The following is a 20343-nucleotide window of genomic DNA, read 5'->3' as shown; positions in this document are numbered from 1 at the left end:
GAAGGAGAGCCAGGTCAGGATATTCATCCCTTTGACTCTTTCTACACTGGTTACTGTGGGCTGGATGCATCCCTCCACGGATGGGTGGTAACAGTTCCTTGCTGTTACTAGCCCTAGATTACCAAACTATTTTTGTTTTCTTTTGTTTTACTTCTTTAAACTCTGCCCACTCCTTTGTTAATAATCTATTTATTAAATGTTCCTCATTATCCAGTTTGAGTGTGCCATCTGTTTTCCACCAGGACCTTGACTGATAAAATATTTTTCTTATTTAAATATTTCTAAAACAGATTTTAAGTTTTAAAATATTTTGCATACCGACATTTTCTAGCAATTTCTACTACAGTTTCTGTAATACTGCTTTGATGTGTTGGTACATTTCAGTACCAACAGTAGAGAGAGAATACTTATCCAATGCTTTCATTTTGCAAGGTAAGAAAGTGAAGCCAGAGGACTGTATCTTCCCATCTAACTTATGCTCTCCACATCTTTTCTACCATGAAAGGACAAGTTTTGTTTTGCTAAAGAACCTGTGTCACCAGACAGAAAAAAGAGGGGTTTGGCCGGATGGTAGGGTACCAGGATCTTTCAAGCTCTCAAACATTGTGATGCTGTACTTTGATCTTCTACAGGGAAAAGGATTTATTTCAGCTGGTGGCCAAGGAAAGAATAAAGGCAAACAATTGAGTAGCTTTTATTTATTTAGTTCAACTGAAGAACTGTTCACTAGCTGCCAGTGCTGAGTCTAATATTCTTTGTCCAAAGCCTCTAATCATCATAGTCAAGAGTGGGTGAGTGAAAACCAAGAAATGGAAGAGCTGTATTGTTTGAAAAATGAGGAGCTCTTTGTCATTGAAGAAACCATTAGCTTCTGCCGAGATATTTAAAAGAGTGATTAATTCCTATAGTAGCATATCTCTTACATAATGTAATATAATATAAACTTATTTTGTCTCATATTCAGAAGCACTAGAAATCATATTTTGTCTTATAGCTGGTTGTTAATCTTTCCAACTTCTTTTCCCCAAACTTGCCTGGCAACTCCTCTTTGACAAGTTGAGGAGTAAGACAGATATTATTTGGTGACTTTGGTTTAATTCATGACAAATCCACACTAAATGGCGTCCCCTGTCCTCATTCTTTTTTTTTTTTGAGATGATATTTTTACTCTCGCCCATCTAAATCAAAAGAAGCTTGTTGCATTTTGGCCCAGGCTTGCCCTTAAATTTTCCCCTTGAGACCCAAGCAGGCAAGGGAGAGGAATGAAGTTATGATCAAGTGACAGCAGAAACTTTTCTTGGCTCTAGACTTTCTGGCCATAATTATTTGAGAGAAAAAAAATAATGTTTCCCTGAGGAGTCCTGAACACTCTACAACATTCTGATGAACTTCGTAGTTGTCATGTAAGCCAGGTGGGAGAAAGGATTAGAAGCTTCTGGAAAATCATAAACGGCATGTTTTTATTACTCTTTTCAGCAGGTGCCTTCTTCTTGACCTTTTGTTAACTGTGGGCTGAGGCAATTTAGGTTTTAATAGAGTACTGTCGGTTCAAATCTGTAATTATGTCTGCATTGTGTATCAGGCTTGAACTGCTATTGTCTCTGTATAACTAGTAAATGATAAAAATAATGACAGTCATAAAGAGGTAATCCAAACAGGTTGGCAAACCTACAACCTGGAAACCTGGGTCGTCTTTTCTCTGTATGCAGTCTTCCTTTTATATTTAATAAAAGACGTTTTCAATGGCTTACCAGCCCATCAGGTCAGGGTCCTCATTTCCCCAGTGCCAAGTGATGCTGTGTTATTTCAGAATCCTATTAAGCACAGATTACCAAAACTACCAGATTATTGCCTCATGAATTTGTGGCTCTCCAGAAGGCAGTGGGATAAATTTATTGTCCTTCATGACTTCAGATAGCTTGCATATCATTTCAGTCTTCTAAGAATGGTTTGCTGCTAGTGTTTTGTATGCACATTGAAAGATACTTTTATTTATCATTACAGTTGGAAGAATTATAGAGTTTGATAAATATTTATGTGATGCCACTACATTCACAATGTTTCATTGAAAAGAAAATGAAATGAAAATTAAAATGGGCTGTAGTCTGTATTTGTCACTTGCCAGTTTTTATGAAAGCATGTCTTATCAACAGACAGAATCTACAAAGAGTTGTGTGTAGGATTCAGTTCAATTTATATTAAATTCTGGGCATTGGTATACGAGTTATTGAATATAATAGGACTCTCGAAATTTTCCCATTGGATGTTGTAGGACTTAGCGGCTCCTCTGGGCCACTCTTTGTGATTAAATTCACAGATTTTCATTTGCATAACATAGTTAATATTCTAGTTGGTTTTAAAAAGCAGTATGCTGGTGAGAATAATACTGAGTAAAATAACAGATCGAATATGAAATGTCTTGAACTGAAAGTGAATAAAAGTTGAAAGAATTAAAATAAAAGGCCAAGCACAGCGGCTAATGCCTATAATCCTAGCTGTTTGGGAGGCCAAGGCAGGAGGATCGCTTGAGCCCAGGAGTTCATGACTAGCCTGGGCAACAAAGTAAGATCTTATCTGTACCAAAAATGAAATAAAAAAATAAAAAATTTAGCTGGGCATGGTGGCGTGCACCTGTGGTCCCAGCTACATGGGAGACTGAGGTGGGAGGATCACTTGTGCCTAGGAGGTTGAGGGTGCAGTGAGCCATGTTTGTGCCATTGCACTCCAGCTTGGGTGACAGAGTGAGACCCTGTATCGAAAACAAACAAACAAACAAATGAATTAAGATAAAAGTTTGAGGTACACACACATACCCTAAAAGATACGGCAAATGGTAAAAAAACAAGAAACAAAAACAAAACAAAACCAAACAAAAACCAGAGACTTTGTAGTTACCTTCAAGATGTGTAAAACAGAGTTTAAATCATTTTTGTGATTTTTTTCTTCCATTTGCTTCCTTAAGAGCCTGCCTTTCTTCCTTTTCCCCTTCCTTTTTCCTTTTTCTTGACCTCTACTTCTTCCTTCTCTCATTTCCACATTTATCGTGCACCTGCTCTCTGTTGTTATAGAGCTTTGAACTGAAGAGGATGTAAAGATGATATTTTAAATTGTACATCATTCCTTTATTATACTGATCTGGAAAAAGGACTTAGTACAGTTGTGCTCAAATGAACACTGGGCCTATGTAGCAGGGCCAAGCAACTAGAATATGATTCAGAAATCAGTCAGTGAAAGACACACTTAGGACCAAGAGGCATTTCACAGCCATGAAACAAGGTGGGGGAGAGATTTTAAAATAAACAGCAGGAGGCACTCCTACCTCGCATAGGTCAAGGAGCTTATCCCATATTGGTATGAGGAATGGTTTACTTTCTGATGACCACATGTGGGACTATTTCAACTGCCACAAGAAACCCCAGAAAGGTTATTGTTTTGGGTTATTTATATACACTATACTTTTATAAAAGTAAAGGTAACACATACACTAAAGTCAGGATTGATCTCAACCTGCTAGAGCCAGCTTCTCTGGGGTGAGGGAGGAAAGAGTTGTTTTGTCACATCGCCATACAGGTTGCATTCATCTTCCACTGAGTGACTAGAGCCCCCAGGCAATGGCCTGACTCTGAAGAGCACAGGACTGGCTCCAGGAATAGATCGGCTCTTTCTTCTCCTCATTGGCCATGACTTAGAATGGTTCCTCCCCACAAGTCCTTAGTAAACAAAGCACTGGCAAAAACCCAAGTCACTACCTTTCAAGTCTCTTGGAAAAGGAGAACTTTTCCTCAGTTTGGACTGATAACCCATGCCCTAGAAGTGTTATTCTGACTAGGTTGTAAAGGGAGTGGCTACAGGAGACAAAATGGCTAAAATGTAAATGAGAGCCACTGGTCCTCATCTGCAGTTACAATTACAGATGAGCTCGGTGTGACATGTGCAGGAGGGAGGTGCACAGGGATGTGACAGACAGGGAGGGTGCTCTTGGGGACAGTAGCCTGCCCGCCAGCCCTCACTTCTTGGCCTTGCCCTCGGCAGCCACAGTTTCCATGGCTTTACCCATGGTCTCTTCATCCCCCAAGAACTGCATGCACCTGATGGGCTTCAAGTCCTTGTCCAATTCATAGATAATGGGGATAACCAGTTGACATGTTCAGCTCCATGATATCCTCTTCAGAGACCTTCCAGATGCTTGACAGTGGTTGGGAGGCTATTTCCATGGGCTTCAATCAGTACCCATTTCCCCTCCTTGATCTGAGGAGCTATTTCTTCATTCCAAAAGAGCAGAGCTCTGGTGGTAGCATCATTCAGACTCTCACAGAAGGGTAGCTGATCTTCAGTGAGGTATGCATACCTGTGATCCTTACTGATGTTGCTGTAGAAAGGATGGCTGGGCTTCATCAGAGGTGGTGGGACATCACAGGAACACCTCCAGATCTTTACCTGGGCCTCACCATGCTTTGCAGCAGTTTCTGCTTTGTTGACTGCCGTCAGACACCCATAGTGCCCTTATTGAGGTGTCAAGTCCTCATTACTGGCAGCCACATCTGATCAGTGGCATCTAGCACTGTCCGGATGGTCAAGATCACTCTCTTCTGCACTCAGGAGAAGCAGATATCAAATTCAGAGCCAGCATCTCCCAGTGCCTGCCTGCAGTACTTTGCTTCCTCGTGGCCTGCCGGGCTCAGGTTGGCCAGTACCAGCCACTGAAGCAGTTCTCCGGGTTCCACGTGCTCTCTCTGTGGTGGATCAGCACCAGCTTGTAGGCAGCCATGGTGGTTGTCTGGGCATGTGGTGCCAACTGGTACAGATGATTAAATGAAGAACTGGTAGTAGAGGCTGGGCATGGTGGTGCACAGCTGTAATTCCAGCACTTTGGGAGGCCAAAGCAGGAAGATTGCTTGAGCCCAGAGATTCAAGATCAACCTGGGCAATATAGTGAGACCCTCTCTCTAAAATTAAATAAATAAATAAATAAATAAATAAATAAATAAATAAATAAGGTGGGCATGGTGGCACACTCACCTATAGTCCCAGCTAGTGGGGCAGGGGAGGGCTAACATGGAAAGTTCACTTAAGCCTGCAAAATTGAGGCAGCAGTGAGCTGTGATCATGCCACTACAGTCCAGCTTGGATGACAGAGTAAGGCCTTGCCTCAAAAAATAAATAAATAATAAATAAATAAATTAATTAAAAAAAACTTATAGTAGAGACAGAAAAGCATGTAATCTAATTGTATATCATGTGATACAACATAAATGAGTGTCTTCTACTGATCATTCATCATGTTCCCTGTGGCCTTAGGGTCATCCTTCGGCATTGTGGAATGAGTTTTACAAATTACAATTGGAGACACAACAGTATGAAGGACAACTAGAGCACTGAAGTGAGTTGATAATGCTATATAAGCAAGGGTTAATTGTCGAGGAAATGCCTAATCCCAGAAATGAATCCCAGTTTTGTGGGGCTTGAAGCTCATACTATTTCAAATGCCTGCTTTGAGAAAAAGAATAAGTCATAAGAACAAAGTTGTGTTTGTTGAGAACAAGGAAAACAATCACAGCAACGTAAAAGTTTGAAAGTCAACAAATATGACAGATATCACAAAACTCAGAAGAATAACTGTTTTTTTAAATGCCTGACAAACATCTCTAATGCTTTTTTTCTTACATTTTTGGGTTGAAATTTTGCTTGATTGCCTTTCCCTAGGATAACAATTTTATAATCATTGCCATAGAAAATAAGAAAGATTATTTAATTTTTTCGCCAGTGTGTTTGATTGAAATTTGTGTTTTTTATTATTGAGAGTTTAGAACCATTTCTCCAAAGTCACAACTTGTTATTTTTAATGACATGTCAATTTTTAACATTGTGTCAAATTTGGAAAAACCTCTATCAAGTTTCTTTTTCATACAAACTGTTACAGATACTCTTACTATTAATAATACTGCTACAAGTCTGTGTTCCATAAAAAACAACAACAACAACAACAACCAAAAACTAGTAATTTCTGTGTCTGTGAGTTTTGTCAACAAAAGAAAAACTACAGTGCATTTTTAACTTGTATGCCACATCATCCAGGAGAGAACTTTCGTTTTGACTCTGTAGGCAAGAACCACGTCTTCTAGTGACAAGTTTACATGTCTAATCATTTGGTAGTTTTCCACAGAATAGCTTCTGGCTCTGTTCATTTTAGCCTAATTTCTCCTCCACCACTGCCATAATTCTAGTGTCACCCACCTCAGGTTATATTCATATGGTGATACCAGTTTTGGTCTTAACTTCCATGCTAAAATGCTGGGTGTCTCAGTGCAATGGATAGTGGGAGTGTTTTTGGAAGCCATTTCTACACTGGAATGGCTAACAACAGTATATATATAGAATTGAAGATGAGTCATATAAATAATCCCACTAAATGAAAATTAAATGTATCCTCGACTTAATTCTCTTTTAGACGGATCTCCATACTGGCTGCAACCACTTCACGTTGTACAATGTAATCAAGGGGAAAGAGAATAGAAATTTTGAATTGATCTGGTTAAAATATATTTTGCTGCCGGGCACGGTGGCTCAAGCCTGTAATCCCAGCACTTTGGGAGGCCGAGATGGGCGGATCATGAGGTCAGGAGATCGAGACCATCCTAGCTAACACGGTGAAACCCCATCTCTACTAAAAAATACAAAAAACTAGCCGGGCGAGGTGGCGGGCGCCTGTAGTCCCAGCTACTTGGGAGGCTGAGGCAGGAGAATGGCGTAAACCCGCCTCCTGAGATCTGGCCACTGCACCCCAGCCTAGGCAACAGAGTGAGGCTCCAAGGAGAATCATTGTTAGGATCCTCCTTGGAGCTTGGAAGTATTGGCTTTAATAGCTTCATGTTAAATCTGCATCTGCCCAGCAATACTGGTAAATGAACATTTTTCTGAAAGAAGTCTTTAATGTCACTGGAGGAAGTGTCTGAGCTGGGCCAGGCCACAAAGTCTAGTCCTGATTTTAAGATTGATGCCAAAGACAACCAGACCAGGTTTTAGGTTGTTGCTTCTCTTGTATATTATTGAACCAACAGACAAATGGTGCTAAGGACGTAGACCAAGTTTGTATGTGAGTGAATCTGACTCTTTGGGGTCTCTATGTTGCTTGAGGAGGTGCCCTGGAAATTCTGTAGCTAAAGCAGCCTTTGAAGAATAAGAAATCTGCAAGGTCTTGAGAGGCCAAGGTGGGCAGATCATGAGGTCAAGAGATCGAGACCATCCTGGCCAACATGGTGAAACCTGTCTCTACCAAAAATACAAAAATTAGCTGGGCATGGTGGCGTGCGCCTGTAGTCCCAGCTGCTCGGGAAGCTGAGGCAGGAGAATTGCTTGAACCTGGGAGGCAGAGGTTGCAGTGAGCCAAGATTGTGCCACTGCACTCTAGCCTAGTGACAGAGCAAAACTCTGTCTCAAAAAAATAAAAAAATAAAATCTGCAAGTTCAGTAGTGTAGAGCTTTGGTCTCACTGCTTTTTTGGAGCAGTTGGCTGTTGAAAGAATTGCATTGTTTCTTGGGCCCACTCTTACTCAAAATATCTTTGGGCGGTCACCAGTAACAATATACCAGCATCCAGGAAGCACACTAAGAGGGCCTTTAAGAGCTGCACTAATAACTGTCCCAGAGTTCTTTCACTCAGACTCATTCTCCATATTCTAAAAGTGTAACTTGAGGGTTTCCCCTAAATTATAAGGAGTTTCAATTAATCATAATTTGCACATTATTGTTGAAATTTACTATAAATAATCTAACTTATACTCTATATATTAGTAGCATATCTTAGAATCCATAATTTCCATCCCTGTGGGCCGTTGGTTTGGTAGGATGCTTCTGATTTCATTGACTAAACTCTAGATAAAGCACCATGATTATTAAAAAGAAATATTATTTTGAGGTCAGCTTTGAAAGGAAATTCTTTACTCAGGCTATGCAAGTATGAGCTCTGAGGTTGTGAATGGGGCTGTGAAGATGGAAAGTGGGGTTAGTCTTCTTCACGTGTGTTGGTCCTCTGTCCTCATATATGTGTCACACATCTCTCCCTGATCCTGGGTAGAGTTAGATATTTCTTTCACATACCTTCAGGGTACTTCTAATAGAATATTTGATTAATAAAGGAATAATGATTAAACTGAATGAGCCTTGAAATAAAAACACAGTTATTAAATATTGGATAACCATTTTATACAATACTGCTTTAGATGCTAAAATATCAGGTGTACTCTTTCTTTCATCTGACTGCTATTTTATCCTAGACTGATGTTTATCCTAGGAGGTAAACCATCAGAAATGGAGTGAGTTTGAGTTTTGTTTATGGTCACTAAACTCTTGTGTTTCACAACTGAGATAGTGTAGATGCTCAAGGGTGTACAGGAATACAGCATGACTCAAACATGGATAATAATACTTTAGCTCATTTAGAACGTCAAAATTTGGTAATATATGTTCAAGAACCAGGATGTAAGCAATAATGACTATTGGGAGCTTTCTACAGAGTTTGCACTAATATACATTAACTCTGTGGTTTTTATTCAGTCCCTACTTACTTTCACTTTGCACACAATTCTAATAAGATAGATTTCCCGCTATATAATCCTCTGACGTTTTAGAAATTGCAAAGTGGAGATATTTCAGTAGATGGTCATACAGCAGTTGGAAATAACCCCATAAATCAGGCAGCAGGAGAAAGAGATTGCTAAATCTCATTGTGTGTTTTTCTGTGCCAGGTGTTAAATAAGTATTGATTCATTTTCTTTTCACAGGGATTCTATGGTGTATGTACTCTGATTATCCACATCTTATGGATGAGAAACAAAAACTTGATTTTAAATTTCTTGTCGAAGTTCTCACAGCTTGTGGTGGAGCTGGGATTTGCAGGAGGCAAGTCAGAACCAGAGTCTGAAGGCTTAATGTTGGGACTTCAGACATTTTCAGAATAAACAGCCCTAAGTACCTCCTTAAGGACTTTAAGCTGAGGCCAGGTGCACTGGCTCATGCCTGTAATCCTAGCACTTTGGGAAGCCGAAGTGGGTGGATCACTTGAGTCCAGGAGTTCGAGACCGGTCTTGCCAACATGGTGAAGCCCCATCCCTACTAGAAAATACAAAAATTAGCCAAGTGTGGTGACGCATGCCTGTAATCCCAACAACTCAGGAGGCTGTTTGCTTGAACCCTGGAGGTGGAGGTTGCAGTGAGCCAAGATGGTGCCACTGTGCTCCAGCTTGGACAACAGAGCAGGACTCTGTACCCCCCACCCCCACAAAAGGAAGGCTTTAAGCCCAAAGAGTGCTCATCGCTTCATTCCCATGCAGCATAATAGCTCGGTGATGATTGTAATGAAGTTGGGATCATTGTCAAGGTCCAAGTTCCCTAGAAACAGAATATGAAGGACAAGTTACAGTACATACTAAGACTAATTACAGGGAGCAAGAGTGAGGAAAAAGAAGTCATATGGGATGAAATGGAGACCACATATAAATTGGTTTGTTTTTATGTTGGTCACAGCTTCACAACAATACTCAGCCTGCTTTCAGTTGCTCCGCCTGTCTCCAGAAAGGGCACTGAGAACCACTCTATTTTGGACCATTTAGCCTGGGGTTGGAAGGAAGGGGAAGCAGTTTCCCTGCTGCCTCCTGCCCATTTCTGGCATTTTATTGGTCAAATCTGCCACATAGGCCCTTAAGTCACAAAACTTCTGGGAAATACTAGTGGGAAGCCAGTACTTCTGAGGGTACCGTCTGGTCAGTGTTCACAGTACTATCTCTCTTTTATCAATGAGTACTGGATTGGGGGGCTTCCTTATTCTGTGGCAGGAGCAAGAGAGTTCTTATCAGGGAGTAGGGTGAACATCGATGTTTAGGTGTCTGTGGTACAGATTGGCCTGAGCACATCTTGGTGGTGCACAAACTGGACCTGGAAAGAGAATTACAATGCACTTTGGAAAAATTTTGTAAATCAAACATGGATAACTAAGCAAAACAAAACAAAGCCCATAAAATTATGATAACCATCTGACAGGCTGCTCAACTACTTGGAAAACTCAAATGCGCAAAATGGCACATTTCCCAAGGGTTCTGGTTTGTCAAGGTTTTGTGATTTCTGTGTCTCTGGAACCTGGACTGCTTAGAACTACAAAGAGGAAAAGTAGCAGCATTTTACATTCTTTGATTGACATGGCAAACTTTTTTTTTTTTTTTTTTTCTGAGACAGAGTTTTGCTCTGTCATCCTGGCAGGAGTGCAGTGGCCTGATCTCGGCTCACTGCAAGCTCTGCCTCCCGGGTTCATGCCATTCTCCTGCCTCGGCCTCCCGAGTAGCTGGGACTACAGGTGCTCGCCACCACACCTTGCTAATTTTTTGTATTTTTAGTAGAGACGGGGTTTCACCATGTTAACCAGGATGGTCTGGATCTCCTGACCTCGTGATCCACCCGCCTCAGCCTCCTAAAGTGCTGGGATTACAGGCATGAGCCAACGTGCCCAGCCAGCAAATGATTTTTTTAAAAAGCCCCCATCCTTTCTAGCAAGTATCCAAAGTCAGAGCACTATTTTATGGAATATATGTGTGTGAATTCATGAGCTGGAAATTGGGAGGGAAGTAGGGCTACAGTAAAGGAGTTTGAGAATTTTATCTGCTGGACTTATTTTTCCATCTTCCTTCCTAGTCACAATATAGTAATCGTCTTTATTGTCCTCTACCTTCTCCTCCTCCTTAGCACCATCACCATCATCTAGTCCTTACCCAGAGCTTGTTATGTGCTAGATACTCTGCAAGGTGTTTCATGTACTTGAGCTCATTCATGCCTCACATTAAACTTATAAGGTAGGTACTCTTATTGCTCTAAATTTGTGGGCATGGGAACTGAAATTTAGAGAAGTGAAATAATTTGCCCAGGTCCACAGAACTACTAACAGAGCCAAGGCTATAACTGAGCCTCATCTAAATCCATGGTTCTATCTCTTGTCCCGACCACATACTGCGCTTGGAGTAGGTATGTTTGGATCTTTTTGTGCACATTTTTGTGTCTACCTTGTGCATTCTGTTTTCTCATGTGCCTTTGTTGATAGGAGCTTAAAGGGAATATCTGTAATATTCAGTACAATATGTATTATATATTATGCAATATGTAGTATATGATGTTATAATGAACACGTGATGAACTCCTACAATATTCTAGGCACTGAGTTAAAAGAGTGATCCAAGTAGGCAAAAATCTTTATTCTTGTAACATTCTGTATTAGGCAGGGTTTCCAGAGAGACAGAACCAGTAAAGATAATGTACACACACACACACACACACAGAGAGAGAGAGAGAGAGAGAGAGAGAGAGAGAGAGAGAGACATAGATAGACATGGATATGGATGTATGAGAGGGGATTTATTAGGGGGATTGGCTCATGTGATTATGGCAGTTAAGTTCTATGAGAGTCCATCTATAAGCTGGAGAACGAGGGATGCCAGTAGCATCAATTCAAGTAGGGTCAATTCAAGTTCAAAAGCCTCAGAACCAGGGGAGACTATGATATAACTCTCAACCTGCAGCCAAAGGCCTCTCAGAGAGAGAATGAGAATTTGCTTTCCCTCTGCCTTTTTGTTCTATCTGGATTCCCAGCTAGGTGGATGGTGCCCACCCACATTGGATGAGGATGAATCTTCCTTACTTAGCCCACTGACTCAAATGTCAGTCTCTTGCAAAACACCGTCACTAACATACCCAGAAATGATGCTTTTTCACCTATCTGGGTATCTCTTAATCCAGTCAAGTTAACACCTAAAATTAAGCATTGCATATTCTAGTGGGGATATTGCACTTAAAACCATCTATCATATCATACATTATACATGTTTTTCTTGATTATTATCGAGTGCTAAGCAGAAAAATAATGCAATTGAAGGATCAAGAAATTGTACAGGTGGTGGTGGGTTCCAAGGAAGGCCTCACTAGGGAGAGACGACCTCTGGATAAAGTCCTGAAGGAATTTTAGATTTGTTACCTCGTATTTTAACTTGCAGGAAGGCAAGAAAGATGGAGAATAAGTTTGACTGATTGCCACAAACTCTGATAACTACTCTTTGTGATTTAAAAACCCATTATGAACTGTAGAAAGAATGTAATTTGAAATACACAATTATAAATGCAGATTTGTTAAGCATAGAAGTAACCTTTTTAAAACTATTTAACAGTGAATCAAAAGTTGTGATGTAAATGGACCCCATCTCAAACTTCCCTTCACTTCATCATGTCTGTACCATAAGAGGAAAAACACTATCTCTACCCTTTACTCTTGTTAATTGTGTGCATATATCCCATCTTCCTTCTGAAGTTCCATTTTCCTTAATACTGTCTTATAGCAGTTGTTATTTTTATTATTGTCCAATGTTTAAACATGACTTAAAGTTGAACTGAAGAGCTGCTGTGTCAGGCATGTTGTCTGAATTGCTGGACATGGAGCTAGCTCTCTGGTTTAGAGGAATTCCGTTTTAGTTGGGAGCATAAAACATTCATGCAGAGAAAGTGGAAGTATGCTGACTTGTTTAATAAAACATATGCACGTGCGCACGCGCACACACACACACACACACACCCCATACCTAAATTAGTAATTGTCAAATAATTAGAATGATTTAATATATATCCTGTTAAACTTATTATATAATTGGATTTTTCTGAGACAGGGTCACTCTGTCTCTGTCTCCCAAGATGCAGGCTGGAGTGCAGTTTTGGGGTCATAGCTTACTGCTGCCTCAAACTCCTGGGCTCAAGTGATCTCCCACCTCATTCTTCCAAGGAGCTAGCACTACAGATGCATGCCACCACTCTCAACTAATTTATTTTTATTTTTATCTTTGTAGAGATATGGTCTTGCCATGTTGCCCAGGCTGGTTGTGAACTCCTAGGCTCAAGCGATCCTCCTGCCTTGGCCTCCCAAGTAGCCAAGATTACAGGTGTCAGCCACCGCACCCCGTCTAGAGTTGGATTTTGTAAAAATTGTTTAAGGATCCTTTGGAGCCTTGAGTTGAGGCTCCATGAGCCTTGAGTTGAACCATGCCCATGGTTGATGTTTGAGGAAGATGAGACTTAGGGAGATGAAGTTATTTTCCCTTAGCCCCAGGGATAGTCAGTGGCACAACTGAGCCTTGAACCTAGGACTTGTAAGCATGGGTACTATTTTGTTCAATGTTCTCTTAATAGTTTAGCAGGTCCTTTTGAGGTCTTAGGTTTTCATTGTTAGCTGTATTTATTACTGAGACATGGAGTTACTGACATGGTTGTAAGTAAGCATCACCTTTTATTAGATGCCGATGCCAGAGTTGACTTTGTGTGCACTTTATACTTATATTGTGATATGTTTGGTGACCATCCTTTATGGTATTTTACAACTCGGTAGTTCATATTTTGTTGTTTACTGACCTAAAAAAATCATTTGAAGCAAAGATGAAAGCACATTTTCTTTTATCACACATCTTCTGCTTTTACTCACAGAACTCTTTAAATTAAGTCATTAACATATGCAAACACTTCTTTTCCCAAAGTGTTTTTCTACTCTGCAATTATTATGTTGTTTTTGGTAAGATAAATAAGCCCTACATTAAAACACCAGACATTAAAATGAGAAACAGTAGCATTTTATAAAATATTAGAGAGCTATGAAAAACACAAATAAATAGAAAGCATCCCCATTTGGCTTAAGGCAGTGCATGTTAAACAGTGTTTCCTGCTGTACTCTGTCTTCCCGTGGGCTGAGTACTGGGATGTGGCAAAGTCTCCCCTGGAATTGACTGGCAGTCCACTTAGCTGGGGGTGGATGGGGAAAGACAGGCTTCTGCATTATTTTGTCCAGATCAAACCAAAGCAGTTTCTCCAACTGTGAGGTCAAGTTTCCAGCCTTTTAGTAAAATTAAATTGTTTGCTTTGTCTGCTATCAGTTTTGGTTTCAGACAGAGGGAAATACAGTGGGAAAGCAGCCTGTGTGGGGATCGCAAGCAAATGTGCTGTGGGCTCTCAGACGAATAGTGAATCATTCTGGGGACCTCAAATGCTCACTTAACATGCAGAGCTTGGTAACAGCTTAAGATAGATGCTCTGTCACTTTCAAGAACATGTCTACTGGTTGTTGCAGGGAAATATTTCCTAGTCGGTTCATGGGATTCTTAATAAAGATGTTGGAACCAGCAGTCCTGCTGTGTTTTGCCTTCTAACCAGAAGCTGGATAAAGGTCAGAAGGGTTACTGCCCCTCTCAAATGGATCCCAGAATCTCTCACTTTGGATAGTGGTTGTGGTTTTGGTGTTTGTTGTTATTATCTTCTGTCTTCTTAGTGTTTCTGAGTTGCTCAGATTTGGCGAATTTTGAATAGACATATATATGAACCCCAAATAATTGTACTGAGAAATGCAGAAAACATTGAGCAAGAGGCTACTGAATTTCCATAAGTAAGCAAATATATTCTAAGAGCTCACAGGTGAAAATTGCTTTTTATTTAATGAGTCATTTTTATTGGAAGGTAATGATTATGTCCAGGCCATAAATACAGTGTAAATTCTCTTCAATAGACATTAAAAAGATGACTTTCAATTGGAAGCAGCTTTTTAAAGGGCTTAAAGGATACTGAGGTATAAATTTTCAGACCTGTGCAGTCTGTACATGTAAGACTAGGAAGAAATGAGTGAAACCCAACACAGGCTCATGCATGGGAACACATGCTTATGACCATAAGCTGTAGTTTCAGAAAACATCTTCAAGAAGGACATATAATGGACGTATAATGGCTAAGAGTTTTAAATGTATTGTTGCATGTGTTATTTTATAGTTATAATAAAAATACTCAATGGGTTATCAGCCCTATCACCATTTTTCAAATAAGGATACTGAGGTGCGGGATAATTTCTTAAAAATAGAACTGTGCTTCACAAATACCCAGGAAGTAAACACTGTCCAGTCACTAAGTCATATTCTGACTCTGTGTTGTATATTTTGTCTGTATTGTGGTTCTGTTCAGCTGCCCAGATAAAAAGTGATAAAACTTTTCTAGCTGATATTCCTACTGTAAGATATCTCACTGTTTCCAACTAGCTCTGCAGGGTCATTTAGTTTTATTAGAATTATTGAGCATGCCCAGGATGTGGTCATATAGGGTCAGCTTAAATGTACATCAATTGGCAATACTTTCTCTTGGTTCAGGGTCAGTTGTATATTCCTCTTATTCCTTATTTCTGCTTGATTGTAGGCTCCTTGAAGGCAGGATTTATTTCTAATGTACTATTGGGTCCTGTGTCTGGCTTAGTCAGAACCTGGCATATGATCACTGCTCAGTAGGTATTTTTGTAAGGAAAGGAAAAGAAGGGCTGGCTATGTAGATATGACACCAGCCCAGTGTCTATCTCTGATTCCTTTTCAAAGGAGAATGAATTAGATGAGGAAGACATGTTTTCTGGACATCAGCTTTACCTCTGAGCACATGGGGGATCTGTTCCACTATCTTTGTTCTTTTGTGGTTCAAAGCTTCAATGTGTATTTTGATGAACAAAATGGAGACACTGTGGCTCTATGAAGAACTTAACTACAAATGCTGCAGATTGTGTCTTTTTTTCAGCCATTTAAGGTGGTGGCAAAAATTATAGTAGCTTACATTTTAAAAATAGTTGACTTTTTTTTATTATTATACTTTAACTTCTAAGGTACATGTGCACAAGGTGCAGGTTTGTTATATATGTATACATGTGCCATGTTGGTGTGCTGCACCCATTAACTCGTCATTTACGTTAGGTATATCTCCTAATGCTATCCTTCCCCCCTACCCCCTCCCCACAATAGGCCCCAGTGTGTGATGTTCCACTTCCTGTATCCAAGTGATCTCATTGTTCAGTTCCCACCTATGAGTGAGAACATGCGGTATTTGGTTTTCCGTTCTTGCGAAAGTTTGCTGAGAATGATGGTTTCCAGCTGCATCCATGTCCCTACAAAGAACACGAACTCATCCTTTTTTATGGCTGCATAGTATTTCATGGTGTATATGTGCCACATTTTCTTAATCCAGTCTGTCACTGATGGACATTTGGGTTGATTCCAAGTCTTTGCTATTGTGAATAATGCTGCAATAAACATACATTTGCATGTGTCTTTATAGCAGCATGACTTATAATTCTTTGGGTATATACCCAGTAATGGGATGGCTGGGTCAAATGGTATTTCTAGTTCTAGATCCTTGAGGAATCGCCACACTGTTTTCCACAATGGTTGAACTAGTTTACAGTCCCACTAACAGTGTAAAAGTGTTCCTTTTTCTCCACATCCTATCCAGCACCTGTTGTTTCCTGATTTTTTAATGATTGCCATTCTAACTGGTGTGAGATGGTATCTCATTGTGGTTTTGATTTGCATTTCTCTAATGGTGAATGATGATGAGCCTTTTTTCATATGTCTGTTGGCTGTGTGAATGTCCTCTTTTGAGAAGTGTCTGTTCATATCCTTTGCCCACTTTTTGAAGGGTTTTTTTTTTTTTTTTCTTGTAAATTTGATTGAGTTCTTTGTAGATTCTGGATATTATCCCTTTGTCAGATGAGTAGATTGCAAAAATTTTCTCTCATTCTGTAGGTTGCCTGTTCACTCTGATGGTAGTTTCTTTTGCTGTGCAGAAGCTCTTTAGTTTAATTAGATCCCATTTGTCAATTTTGGCTTTTGTTGCCATTGCTTTTGGTGTTTTAGACATGAAGCACTTACTCATGCCTATGTCCTGAATGGTATTACCTACGTTTTCTTCTAGGGTTTTTATGGTTTTAGGTCTAACATTTAAGTCTCTAATCCATCTTGAATTGATTTTCATATGAGGAGTAAGGAAAGGATCCAGTTTCAAGTTCCTACTTATGGCTAGCCAATTTTCCCAGCACCATTTATTAAATAGGGAATCCTTTCCTCATTTCTTGTTTTTGTCAGGTTTGTCAAAGATCAGATGACTGTAGATGTGTGGTATTATTTCTGAGGACTCTGTTCTGTTCCAGTGATCTATATCTCTGTTTTGGTAACAGTACCATGCTGTTTTGGTTACTGTAGCCTTGTAGTATAGTTTGAAGTCAGGTAGCATGATGCCTCCAGTTTTGTTCTTTTGGCTTAGGATTGTCTTGGCAATGCAGGGTCTTTTTTGGTTCCATATGAACTTTAAAGCAGTTTTTTTCCAATTCTGTGAAGAAAGTCATTGGTAGCTTAATGGGAATGGCATTGAATCTATAAATTACCTTGGGCAGTATGGCCATTTTCACAATATTGATTTTTCCTATCCATGAGCATGGTATGTTCTTCCATTTGTTTGTCTCCTCTTTTATTTCACTGAGCAGTGGTTTGTAGTTCTCCTTGAAGAGGTCCTTTACATCCCTTGTAAGTTGGATTCCTAGGTATTTTGTTCTGTTTGAAGTTATTGTGAATGGGAGTTCATTCATGATTTGGCTCTCTGTCTGTTACTGGTGTATAAGAATGCTTGTGATTTTTCCATATTGATTTTGTATTCTGAGACTTTGCAGAAGTTGCTTATGAACTGAAGGAGATTTTGGACTGAGACAATGGGGTTTTCTAAGTATACAATCATGTCATCTGCAAACAGGGACAATTTGACTTCTTCTTTTCCTAAGTGAATACGCTTTATTTCTTTATCTTGCCTGATTGCCCTAGTCAGAACTTCCAATGCTATGTTGATTAGGAGTGGTGAGAGAGGGCATCCCTGTCTTGTGCCAGGTTTCAAAGGGAATGCTTCCAGTTTTTGCCCATTCAGTATGATATTAGCTGTGGGTTTGTCATAAATAGTTCTTATTATTTTGAGATACATTCCATTAATACTGAATTTATTGGGAGGTTTTAGCATGAAGGGCTGTTGAATTTTGTCAAAGGCCTTTTCTGATCTATTGAGATAATCATGTGGTTTTTGTCTTTGGTTCTGTTTATATGCTGGATTGCGTTTATTGATTTGTGTATGTTGAACCAGCCTTGCATCCCAGGGATGAAGCCCACTTGATCATGGCGGATAAGCTTTTTGATGTGCTGCTGGATTCGGTTTGCCAGTATTTTATTGAGGATTTTTGCATCAATGTTCATCAGGGATACTGGTCTAAAGTACTCTTATTTTATTGTATCTCTGCCAGGCTTTGGTATCAGGATGATGTTGGCCTCATAAAATGAATTAGGGAGGATTCCCTCTTTTTCTATTGATTGGAATAGTTTCAGAAGGAATGGTACCAACTGCTCCTTGTACCTCTGGTAGAATTTGGCCATGAATCCATCTGGTCCTGGACTTTTTTTGGTTGGTAGGCTAATAATTATTGCCTCAATTTCAGAGCCTGCTATTGGTCTATTCAGGGATTCAATTTCTTCCAGGGTTAGTCTTGGGAGAATGTAAGTGTCCAGGAAATTATCCATTTCTTCTAGGTTTTCTAGTTTATTTGCATAGAGGTGTTTATAGTGTTCTCTGATGGTAGTTTGTATTTCTGTGGGGTCAGTGGTGATATCCCCTTTATCATTTTTTATTGCATCTATTTGATTCTTCTCTCTTTTCTTCTTTATTTGTCTTGCTAGCGGTCTATCAATTTTGTTGATCTTTTCAAAAAACCAGCTCCTGGATTCATTGATTTTTTGGAGGGTTTTTTGTGTCTCTGTCTCCTTCAGTTCTGCTCTGATCTTAGTTATGTCTTGCCTTCTGCTAGCTTTTGAATGTGTTTGCTCTTGCTTCTCTAGTTCTTGTAATTGTGATGTTAGGGTATCAACTTTAGATCTTTCCATCTTTCTCTTGTGGGCATTTAGTGCTATCAATTTCCCTCTACATACTGCTTTAAATGTGTCCCAGAGACCCTTCGGGCCAGGTGTGGGATATCATCTCCTGGTGTGCCGTTTGCTAAGACCCTTGGTAAAGCGCAGTATTAGGGTTGGAGTTACCCGATTTTCCAGGTGTTGTGTGTCTCAATTTCCTTTGACTAGGAAAAGGAATTCCCTTCCCCCTTGTTCTTCCCATGTGAGGCGATGCCTCGCCCTGCTTCAGCTCTCACTGGTCGGGCTGCATCCATGGAGCAGCACCAACTGTCCGACAGGCCCCAGTGAGATGAACCTGGTACCTCAGTTGAAAATGCAGAAATCACCTGACTTCTGTGTTGCTCACACTGGGAGCTGGATGCTGGAGCTGTTCCTATTTGGCCATCTTGGGCGTGCCCCCAGTAGTTGACTTTTAAATAATGTTCCCTGTGTCATTGACCCTAGGAAGGATTTTAGCTTCCTTTTATGGCTTCTTACCCGCTACTCCAATAGAGCCAACAAAACATCCACAGATCTGCCCATCACTTTCTTTTTTTTTTTTTTTTTTGAGACGGAGTCTGGCTCTGTCGCCCTGGCTGGAGTGCAGTGGCTGGATCTCAGCTCACTGCAAGCTCCGCCTCCCGGGTTTATGCCATTCTCCTGCCTCAGCCTCCCGAGTAGCTGGGACTACAGGCACCCGCCACCTCGCCTGGCTAGTTTTTTGTATTTTTTTAGTAGAGACGGGGTTTCACCGTGTTCGCCAGGATGGTCTCGATCTCCTGACCTTGTGATCCGCCCGTCTCGGCCTCCCAAAGTGCTGGGATTACAGGCTTGAGCCACCGCACCCGGCCTCACTTTCTTATAAATGCAGTTATTTCAGATTTCCAGTGTGTTCTGGTCACCTAGCTTGCTCTTCTCTTAAAATGTGTTTAATGCTCTCTTGGCCAGTGGTTAGGCTCATATTTTTTATATTTCTATTATCCAGGACACTTCATCATCAAGATAGTTATAATCTTTCTTCTATTTTTCATTAAGGTCTCATAAGCCTATTATTGGTGACTGAAGCTTGCCAAGACCTCCATACCCCTGCGTCTCTTCAGCAGGTACTTATCTTTTATACCCCAGTTGGAAATGTAGGTTCATCTCGGGCAGCAGTTTTTACATAAGGCATTACATGCTATTTCAACTATGTCAAGGGCCTTGATTTTCACCATCTTCTTAAAGATTTTTGAAAATATCTTCATTCTGAAGTCTCTGAATTTTTATTTTATATGCATTGACTTCTTGTATTTCTTTGCAAAAATACTTTGGTGTTTGTCTTAGTCCATTTGGATTGCTATAACAGAATACCATAAGCTAAGTAGCTTATAAATAATGGAAATGTATTTCTCACATTATTAGAGGCTCGGAAGTCCAAGATTAAGGAGCCAACAGATTCAGTGTCTGGTGAGGACCTGCTTTCTGGTTCATAGATGGTGCTTTCTGGTTGTGTTTTTACATGGTGGAAGGGATGAAGGGTTTTTCTCAGGTTGCTTTTGTAAAGGCACTAATCCCATTA

At 40.2% G+C, this 20343-nt stretch overlaps 1 protein-coding gene and 1 pseudogene across 2 annotated transcripts in view; one reads left to right on the top strand and one right to left on the bottom strand.

The window, feature by feature from the left end:
- FAT3 (FAT atypical cadherin 3) overlaps positions 1-20343 on the top strand; it is a 721964-nt gene that overhangs the window by 149902 nt on the left and 551719 nt on the right. The gene's annotated exons all lie outside the window — the stretch shown is intronic.
- LOC104682388 lies at positions 4007-4768 on the bottom strand (annotated as a pseudogene).

This window comes from Rhinopithecus roxellana, chromosome 15, assembly GCF_007565055.1.
Source record: "Rhinopithecus roxellana isolate Shanxi Qingling chromosome 15, ASM756505v1, whole genome shotgun sequence".
In the NCBI taxonomy this organism is placed as follows: domain Eukaryota; kingdom Metazoa; phylum Chordata; class Mammalia; order Primates; family Cercopithecidae; genus Rhinopithecus; species Rhinopithecus roxellana.
Note: the sequence above shows the minus strand (reverse complement) of the source record. Positions and strands in the feature narration are given on the sequence as shown.